The 10,665-nt window shown below is 46.1% G+C and overlaps 1 protein-coding gene across 1 annotated transcript in view; it reads right to left on the reverse strand.

The window, feature by feature from the left end:
- Positions 1-3,013, reverse strand: part of LOC110070383 (uncharacterized) — a 36,516-nt gene extending 33,503 nt beyond the window's left edge. The window contains exon 1 of the mRNA XM_078387872.1: positions 2,876-3,013. The gene's annotated coding sequence lies outside the window, so the exon portion shown is untranslated. The remainder of the gene's footprint in view (positions 1-2,875) is intronic.
- Between the last annotated feature and the right edge of the window lie 7,652 nt (positions 3,014-10,665).

Raw genomic sequence — 10,665 nt, forward strand, 5'->3', positions numbered from 1 at the left:
CCTGTTTGGTGGACTCTGGAGAACCACTTTGGAGGTGAACTCTGAAACTACGAAGGGGCTCCAGGAATTCCTTGGGAGTCCTTAACTACCCTCTAGCCTGCTGCCGTTGTGCTCTGCTACCTAGAACTCAACTTAGCTCATGCTCAGAGGCTATGCTGTCCTCTATTATGTAAATATTAGAAAGTTGATTTAGCTGTATTGACTTCTTGTGTGGTTTCTTTTTTTTTTTAAATCTTGCCGTGAATGTTACCTTTTAAATTCATTTTTAATCTTTTTTTAATTGCTGCTTTCAATAAAATAGAACTTTTCCCCTAACAGAAAGATCTGCTCAACGAATTGAGATTTTGCATGAAATCAAACTTGAACCCCCCTGCCCGCCACATACAGTGGACCCTCGACTTACAGACGGCTCCACTTGCAGACTTTTCGAATTACAGACTTCTTTGGCCACAAAATTTAGGTTCGACTTGCAGCCGAAGAATCGACCTACCAAAACAAAAACGGCCGGTTACGGATTAATCGGTTTTCAATGCATTGTAGGTCAATGGAGCCTCAACCTACAGACTCTTTGACCTGCAGCCATCATTCCAATACAGATTAATTCTGTAAGTCGAGGGCCACTGTAAAGCACATGGTGACCAACCACCTACTTTATCTCGGGGTTGGAGTGTAAGTTTAGAAGCACAGCTCTGTGTGTTTTGGAGATCCTGTTGACACACAGCCTGGCCCAAGTCAGATGAGCCTTGTTTGGAACTGAAATTACCCTATGGGTTGGTAACCACACATTGAGTCTACCAGTCTGTCTCACTCACGATCAAGAAGTGAAAGACAGCATGGCAGAGTGGGTAGAGCAAACCCTGGGAACCTGCGCAAGCCATGGATGTTGCCTTGAGCAGGGCGGAAAGAACACAGAACATGAGAGTATCAAAATTATTATTATTATTATTATTATTATTATTATTATTATTATTATTATTATTATTATTATTATTATTATTATTATTATTGTTATTGTTATTGTTATTGTTATTGTTATTATTGTTATTGTTATTGTTATTGTTATTGTTATTATTGTTATTATTATTATTATTATTATTATTATCATCATCATCATCATCATCATCATCATCATCACTACTACTATTACTATTACTACTACTACTATTACTTTTAAAAAATGCTGCAATGGGGGTCCTGTGGAAAAAGAGTCCTCTGAGGGCATATTCTTAAAGAATAGTTGTATTTACTCCCCTTGCAGAAGAAGAAAAAGGTTAATTCTTATAATAATAATCTTAGAACTGCAGAGCTGGAAGGGGACCCTGTGGATCATAGAGTCTAGCCTGTTCCAAGGAGGTCCAGTGAGGGAAAATCGAACTCCCAACCTCTGGCACCAGAGATCTAAACGACCAAGCTCTCCAGAAGTTCTAAAGACTTGATTTTATTTTTTTTATTTAAATTGTTTTTAGCACCGCCTTTCTCCCCGAAAAGGACCTAGGCCGGCTTGCAACATGGGAAGACAACATTTGAAACTGAAAACAATGAATATACTATGGTGGTTAACATCATTAAGAGATAATATTTAAAGCTAAGAACAATGGTTAAAGAGGCATCTTACATCATTAAAAGGTGATAGTAAAGCTAAGAATAAAAAGTACACACACACAGGCATGCACGTGCGCGCACACACAAACAAGCCACTGAAAAATGGAAAATACAAAAATGGAAAACATAAGCAGTACTAAAAATCCAGAAACCACACACGGGGAGCTGTTTTACTGAGGAAAGGCTTGCCTGAAGAGAAAGGTCTTTACCTGGTCACGGAAGGAGAGCAATGAATAGGGCCAGCCTGGCCTCCAGTGGCGGGGAGTTCCAGAGGCTGGGGTGCAATTTAAAATGTTTTCAGATAGAAATAAAGGAAGGGGACACCTTGGTGCCCAGGGAGTCTAGGGAAGCGGTGACCCTTTCTGCAAACTTTAATATTGAAGGAAAGGGGAAACCTTCTCCCTGGTTTTTACAGGGTCCCACACTCTCCTCACCAAAGAGGGGTGGATGAAGCAGCATTTGGGGACTCCGATGGGAATGGGAAAGAGGAGTGAGAAAGGATCTTCAAGTCGTGCAAGCTTCCACTAAACTTTTTTTACCAGCAGAGGGTCTCTTCTGGGTCCTCCACTGGTGTCAAAGACACCAGTTCATTCCCCCCCCCCTCTTTTTGCTGGAGAGACAGGATGATGCCAGATGGCACCATCCTGTCTCTTCCTCCCCCCCCCCCCCACAAACACTTTTGATGTTCCAAGAAGGGAGAAAGGTGGTCATCACCGGCTGTCCCAGAGGGGAGGTGGGGAGTTCGATTCCCCCAGGATGCCTCCCTGAGGAACCCCAAGGATCCCTTCTAGCTCCATGGTTCGAAAGAGGGCAAGACAGCCCAAAATGAGGACATGGGGAGTCAAGGATCGACCAGAAAGGGGATCATTTTGCATTCATTTCTTGAAGGCAAATGTGAGCTGATATATGCAAGGATCGTTATAATGACACAACTTTGCATTGCACTTGATTTATTTGCATTTTGGGGCGCTTGCGATCCCAACTGTTGACTCCTCTGGAGTATGTGATCTGCTAGAAAAAAAACAACTCTAGTTTCGCCCAGCCAGCTTTCACATCTCGGCTATTTCAGCATTCCCCCCTCCTTTTTTTTTCCTCATCTGGTTTTGAAATGTCATAAATAAGAGGCATGAACTCCTTCTGCCCACCCTGGAAAAAATTGTATATATATATTTTTTCCCTTTCTCCCGCTCCTCCCTCGCTGCAAGCCGGGCCGGCGCTTCCATGTTTTGGGGTCCCCTGCGCCCCCCCCAAAAAAAAACCCTTGCACACTCACCAGGAGCCCCAAGAAAGGGGATTCTGCCTTTTCGCCCCTTTCCTTCCGAGCTAAATCATACGGAACACCTCAGACCCCCCCCCCAGGTAGGAGGGAGGAGCGGGGGAAGAATTTTGCGAGTGCACGTGGGGGGAGGGAGGAAAAGGAGGCAGGAAGCGGGAAACGGGTCTTGCTAGGCATCGCCTTTGTGGGCGATCTCGCTGGCATTAACCCTCGCAGCGTGGAACTGCAAGGGCATTGAGCGTTGTTTAAACAAAGCGCCCCCCCAAAAATTCAAACTAGGGACAACAAGGAACCAAAAGCCGAGGAGGGAGGGACGAAACGGCAAGAAAAGGCGCCCCTTGATTCTGTTCTGCGGGGCTGCCTTTTCAAAAAAAAATTTGCAAACGCGCTGGCATAACTTTTTAACTTTTTTTAAAGCAAGTCTTTCATATACAGAAGAGAGCGAGCTCTAGGCGTCGAAAAAAAGGAAAATAAAACAAAACACATTAGTAGGCATTACTGCAGGAAAGACCTAACAGATCTTTTAATGCCAAACTGGAAAAACAATAGTTTCCCTCACCCCAGCGTTTTACCAAATCTGCAGGAAAGAAAGCCAGTAAGGCTTCTTGCTCCCTATAGACACATGGGTGGTCCTTTGGAGGCCTCTGTGTGTGTGTTTCCATTTGTTTGTTTGTTTAAAATAGCTTTTCCCCTCCCTCCCTAAAAAGAACCCAAGACGGCTTAAATAATTAACAAGACAACACAGTAGATAAACCTAAAAATAGTAGGTATACAAATACTAGAAAGGATTTTTTAAACATCATGCTTAAAATAAAATGGTAGGCAGAAGCAACACTAAAACCACACTCAAAAGCAGCAAGGCACAACAAACAACTAAAAAACCCTACTCAGGAAGCAAGTCTAAATGGAAAGATTACCAGAAGGGAAAGGTTTTTTGCCTGCTGGCGGAACGAGAGCCAAGCTGGGGCCAGCCTGGCCTCCAGTGGGAGGGAGTTCCAAAGTCTGGGAGCAGCCACAGAGAAGGCCCTCTCCTAGTGTCCCCATCGGATGCACATCTCAGGAAGACACCCATGAAGTTGTTGTGATCGAGAGAAAGGCCTCTCCTGATGATCTTAACCCCCGAGCAGGCTCATAAAAGGGAGACATAGTTCTTGAGATAGCTTGGAGTCAAGCCGTTTACGGCTTTATAGGTCATAAGCAACACTTTAAATTGTGGCTAGTAACTGATCGGCAGCCAGTGGAGCTGCTGTCTGTGAGGGTTCAGCTTTTGGCTCCATGTTTGGCTCAAAGAAATCAATACATTTTTGTTGCATCAAAAGAGGTAAAAGATTTATTGGTGCATTTGACAATAAACAAGGGTCCATAACATGAACCTCAGGCTTTTCTCCTTCTGCCAACAGGTCCGGAAGGGGTTTCCAACCTTCGAACAGGAACGGATTTCCACAACTCGTGTTCCATGGTCCCGGCAAATCTGAAGGGACCCAGGCTCTTACCATCTGCCCTGTCCACCCTTCCAGCCTGGCGGCAACTGCCCTTCCTTCCTTTTTTACCTCCCCTGTTCCTGCTTTAAAATCCACCCTCTCCTTCCCCGCCTCTTCCTCCTGAACCTCCTCCATCATTATTTTCTGTATCTCTTCACTCAATTCCTCTATTTCTCTCCCTTGCTGAGCTTTCTCTGTGGGTTTTGGGGCTGGCTGGGCTCTCGACTCCTTACTCTCGTTGTGGAGGAGGGATGGCTCTCCGGCGTGTGGGGTATCCCTCTCGCCTTCTGTCTCACACTGTCACAGGAGGGTTATGGGATCGCTGTGACCAACCACAGTCAGCAATCTGGTTGCTGCAATTTGGACCCTCTGGAATCCAAACACTTTCCGAGGTCAGCCCCAGGTAGAGTGTGTTACAGTAATCCATCCAGGACGTATTTAAGGCAGCAGTCCCCAACATTTTTGGGACCACGGACCAGTTGGGGGTGTGCAGGGGGCGGGGGCACCCCCATGCTCTGTGTGCAGGGGACGGGGGCACCCCCATGCTCGCGGGGATGCGTGTGTCATGCTCACGCCCCTGCATGAGTGTGACACCCCCTGTGAGCGAGACATGCCCACTGCACGAATGTGACATGCCCACCATGGCAGGGGAGGGGCGGAGATCCATCTCCTCGAACTGTGTTCCAACAAGCTCACGGACCAGCACCGAGCTGCGGACCAGGGGTTGGGGACCCCTGATTTAAGGGATGTGTCACTGTGTATGTGGGTTTGACTGACAAGGAGGACGTCTTAGGTATGTTGTGTGGGAATAGACTCCTCAGGTTCTTCTGAACATTCAGTATTTATGTCTGGATCATCCAGGAAACTCTAAACATCAGAATTAACAATTAACAACTCTTCCAAACTTATGGGATTAATAAAATTTTCATAAACGGGAAAGGGGTTGTCAAATGTTTGCTCCCATAGTCTTCTAGCACTTTCTGTCTTTTAAGTCCATGAACACCGGTTCCTGTGTTAACTGTCTTCCTGGTGGGTCTCGGGAAGAGACCCATGAAGTCATCTCTCTGGTATTGAAAGTCCCAAGTCCTGGGGTGAACATCTCTTGAACCTCGGTGGTTCATCTATTTTTTTCCTTCTCTTTGTGCTCTCTTTCTGTCCGTGTTCTCTCTTCCCTGATTTTTTTTCTTCCCCACTTCCGAGTTTCTTTCTTAGGGCCATCAAAGCAAAAGAAAAAAAAGAGCGAACCACAGTATGTGCAGTTGGAGAAATAAAGAAAAACTGGATTACATGGATCTGTTTATTACGAATTTTAAACAAAAGGCAGTGTAATGTGACACGGTTTATATCAGGGTGAGGAAATATTATGTTTCCATTCTCAAATCAAAGTGCCCAAACCATATTAAAGCATCTGTTTGGCCAGATGTTCCTCTTCTTCATCTCCATTAAACGTCTGCAGATCTTTCTCACTGCTCTCTATGAGATCCTGGGTCTGAAGATCTGAGTTTGGTTTTCTTTGGAGAGGGACAGTTTGACGGTGCATTTGAGCATTTGAAGGGGAAAAAATCCTCTTTTTAAAAAAAAAAAAAGCCCTGGGTTAGGTGCTTAAAAGTATACGGAGCTCAGATAAAAGAAAGACTTTGCATCCTATAAATTTTGTCCAGACATTTTATCTGTTCATAGATAATTATCTTTTATCTGTTCAGAGAATGGGGATCTATCCAACTCCCCCCCCCCGGTTTCTATTTGCAGCCTGCTGTGAAGAGCTGGCACCTGCCCGTCCATCAGTCTTGACAGTCTGTCGCTCGTTCCCTCCCACTCTCTTCCTTCCCTTTTCCTTTCTTGCTGCTGCTTGTTTGCAGCCATCGCTGGGGCCAAAGAGCCGCTGCCAACAAGGTGGAACGAATGTTCCGTCCGAGAAAACAAAGCGGCCAGTAGCAGGCACCGCCAGCCAGCCCGCCAGGCAATGGGGAGCTGTGAAAGTGTGACACGCCCACCTGTGAGCCTGACACGCCCCTCTGCAAGCACGACACGCACCCCTGTGTATGCGGGCGGTGATGGAGCTCCGTGTCCGCAGCCCAGTTGACGGATGCCCACAGACCGGCACCGGGCCGCGGACTGGAGGTTGGTGACCCTTGATCTAAACAAACCACACAGGGAGTGCCCCCAGATCGCTTTACACCTAAACCTATGGAGAAAATTCTCCCCTTAATGGAGCTCCCAGTGGGAAATAAATTAGTTCTGGCCTATATTCCATCAAGTACCTGGACTTGATCCAACAGATATTACTACTCATCACTCTTCCGAGCAGCCTCCTAAGCGAAGATGAGAAATGGCAGGCTCTTGCTAAGACCTACGCCTGATATACTATTCATACGGTTCAACAAATAGCCGATGGCAATGGAACAGTTGATTGGCCTGAAGCAGCAGCTCTCATAACCCGAGTTATTGATCCCAATCCTAATAAGCTTGCTGGGGCCTGCCTGCTGAAAGCAGCAAGAAATGCTGTAATTCATGGCCTCAAACTAGGAGTGCCAAAGGCTGTGAAACCTTGACAGAGCATTTGAGATTGTTAAAAAACCGACGGAATCCCGAAATGAATTCATGACGAGGCTCAAGGATAGTTTTCACCAGTACACTCACCTTGATCCAGATTTGGAATCAACAGCCAGCTGTGCTACATGTGAAGCTCCAGAAGCACCCAGCCATGTGTGACTGCAGCCACTGAACTGCCCGAATCCTGCAGCTGGTCTGGTCAGGCAGCTATGAATCAGCTGTAGCGGAGCTACACAAAAGCACTTTGTATACGTCTCTCTGCTGTCTGTCTACTCATTGTCTAAGATACAAGGGTGCTTCTGAGGAGAGATACGTGCTCAACAGAATGCTATGTACAACAACTCTGAGTCAAATTTCTTTATTAGACAAGCATTGTATGCCAATCATGAGCTGTGTGAATGTATAACTTACTCATGAGGCTGAGGGGGCTGGGAAGACACTGGCATGGATATAGGCTGGTACCCTAATCATTAGTCAGGAGGTAGGGGGTGGGCAAGATATGACTGGGATGGATACAAGCTGGCCCCACCAATCATGAGCTAAGATGCAAGGGTTGGAGGGATTCAAATTGGTCCCCCAATCATGAACCAGGAGGTAAGGGGCAGGTGGATTGACAGTGGTAGGGATTCAAGCTGGCCCTCCAATCATAAGCCACAAATTTAGTATTGTAGACGGGACCCAAGCTGCCCAATCATGAGTAAAAACAGAAGAGAGAGTCCAAGTGCAAACTCAACATTACCGAACCAGGAAGGAGAGCAGGAAGATGGACAGTGAAAGGGCCAGGCCTTGAACCGTGTAGAATTGGGTAGAGTTTTGTCAGATGGGCAACAGACTATAGGATCCCTGGAAAGCACAGCCTAAGAATTCTTGCCTGAAGTAGAGCTTTACACAGCTCTAGTCACTAGCTTTGCCACTAATCATGAGTTAGGGCAGGGGGAAGAGGGAGTAATGTGACGCCATCCTATAGATCAATAAACAGAAGTTTTCTTTGGCTGCCTCCTGTGCTGGGTGGACGTTTAAATGAGAGAAAGGCAGATGTCATGGGGGCACTCTGACTGCACCAGATGCACTAGGAGAGGTTTAGCCTGCACAAACTGGTGTTGCAATGGGTTTCATGGCAGCTGCAAAAAGGACTTGCATTTGGGGGAAATAGCACACTGTACCTTTAGCGGGTATCTCTCTCTTAATTGTGAGACTCTGATTCAGCCAGCCTAAGACCAGCCTGGCTATTTAGGATTGTGCCCTAAGTCAGAACATAAAAAAGAAGAAAGAAAGATTTATTTTAGTGATAACATTTTCTGAATTTGGACCAGGGTTCTGTGACTTAAGTAGTACTTTGAATGGCAACTAGTTCTCCAACATCTTCTAATATTCTATTCTTGACTATTGACCTAAAAAGGAGTAGGTAAATAGCTCCACGTCATTAACTAAGATAGTTAATGGATGCTCATTTGGAGATACTACTTATCATTTATGAGCTTATAAGAAAAATAAAAACAAAACAGCCGGACAGCAGCCCATGCAGAAGTATTTATGACCCACAGGACAAGACTTTTATTTCACTGTTGCAAGCAGCCTTAGTTGGGCTTAAGAGTGTGAGAGACATTTAAATAACTATTGACATATCACTTAGGACACAATGAGAGGTGTCACATGACCTCTGAGGTCACATCACTGCTCTAAGGTCTTGATAGTTGGTCTTTGCCCACTTGCTGCTTTCCTGCCTCAACAGCCATTGGGAGCAGAGTGAGACAGAAAGACCTTGGCTTTTCAAAATTACTCACATTTACCTTTCATCTGGGCTTAACCGTTGACTTTCTCAACCATTCAGGTTCATAGTTTGTAGAGATGTACTCTGTATCAACGGACAGGATTGCTTTCTGTTTTGTCTATAACTCTGGAAACTTCATTAAGGCGTTGCCTGGGTAGTGTAGGTTTAAGGTGGTGAGGTCAGTTGATGTGGTACTTTTGAGAGGTTGCTGTTGTTTTTGAATTGAGTTAAATGGGTTCGTTGGAGGCAGCCAGATGTAAGCTGGATTTCGATAACAGACTTCCCACACAGATGGGAAAGAGTAGCATTTGTGGGGATCCTTTTCTGGGTCCCCCTTTTCTGATGGAGCCGTGGGTGAAGTTGTTGGAAATGAAACAGAAATGTTTCATTTCTGAAACATTTGCCCACTCTGCATGATTAATCTGTGTATTGCATCCCTAGCATTCATTAGATTGTATTAGGTTAATCTCCTTCCTTGTTGTTGTTTAGTTGTTTAATCAAGCCTGACTCTTCGTGACCCCATGGACCAGAGCGTGCCAGGCCATCCTGTCTTCCACTGCCTCCCGGAGTTGGGTCAAATTCATGTTGGTCACTTCGATGACACTGTCCAACCATCTCGTCCTCTGCCGTCCCCTTCTCCTCCTGCCTTCACACTTTCCCAACATCACTGTCTTTTCCAGGGAGCTACCAACATGAATTTGACCCAACTCCGGGAAGCCATGGAAGACAGGAGGGCTTGGCGTGCTCTGGTCCATGGGGTCACGAAGAGACGGACACAACTAAATGACTAAACAACAAAATAGGTTGTTGGCAGAAGAGGTACGTAAGTAAATGTTTGGGAGGAACACAAGGTCCTATCTAGGCCTGCTCTCTCCCATATATACTTCACACATTTCGTCTCCATCTCACTCTTTAGCCAAATCTTCACCACCACCCCACTCAGCCCCTACATCTGAATTCATCCACTATCACATGCCCTCCCCACACCTCCCTCCCTCCAGCAACTGACAGAACTTGTCTCTTCTCCTCCTACCCACAACCCCCAACCATTGCTCTTCATATGCACATACCCAGACATACTATTACTTTTTTTAAAAAAAACCATCACCTCTAGACCCACCCAACTCGCCTCTTATACATACACACTCCACCTTCTTCCCAGCTGTATGGCTCCCCCACAGGAGATCCTCCCCTCCCAATCCAACACCATGCCACATGATGACTCCTCTGCCCCACATGGACAAAAAGTATTCCACTATATAAGCAGCACTATGCACTACCCTCATCCCTTCCATGCCCCACATGCCCGAGAGCCCTAACCAATCCCTCACACCATTTATAACATACCCCCCAACCCACTCCTCAACAGAGGGGTTAAAATCAGTTAAGTGTGTTCCTAGTTAACTCCAACACTTGAGTCCATCTCTGTATTTCTGTTGCTGGTGGGCAATGTATACCTCTGCAGGTGTGGATTCATATGCTGGCTTGGAACTATTTTTCCCATGTCTCCTGATCTGACATAGGCAGGTGCTGGGGCTGGATGTTGGTGCACTTATAAGATCCATCTGCCCCCAGCCAGCCCCTTTTCTTTTGACTTAACCTGCCCACCCTGGGTCCAGTGTGGCTGAGGTGGTCGTTTCGGGGCCAGATAGGAATTTTGGGTCCGTCTCACCTGATTGGCATATAAAAGGTGGGCGGAGGTATTTTTGCCTATCCCACACTGTTTACCCATGGGATTCTGAGGGGTATTCTAGGTTTGAGTCACGTTTAAATAGGCCAAACTGCGGAAGAAAAGGTGAGTTTCAGTGAGCTCCCAAAAAGCACATGGGGGTCCTACTGCAGCCAGCATCACAGCAACCAGGATCTAGTGTTTCACTTGCTGGGGTGAGGGGTGAATAAGGTATAGTCCCATCCATTGCATGTCTTAGTTCTAGACAATTGGACGGATGGCAGATAGGGAGGTTTTTCTTCCCAGTCTGTGG

This window comes from Pogona vitticeps, chromosome 2, assembly GCF_051106095.1.
Source record: "Pogona vitticeps strain Pit_001003342236 chromosome 2, PviZW2.1, whole genome shotgun sequence".
Lineage (NCBI taxonomy): Eukaryota > Metazoa > Chordata > Lepidosauria > Squamata > Agamidae > Pogona > Pogona vitticeps.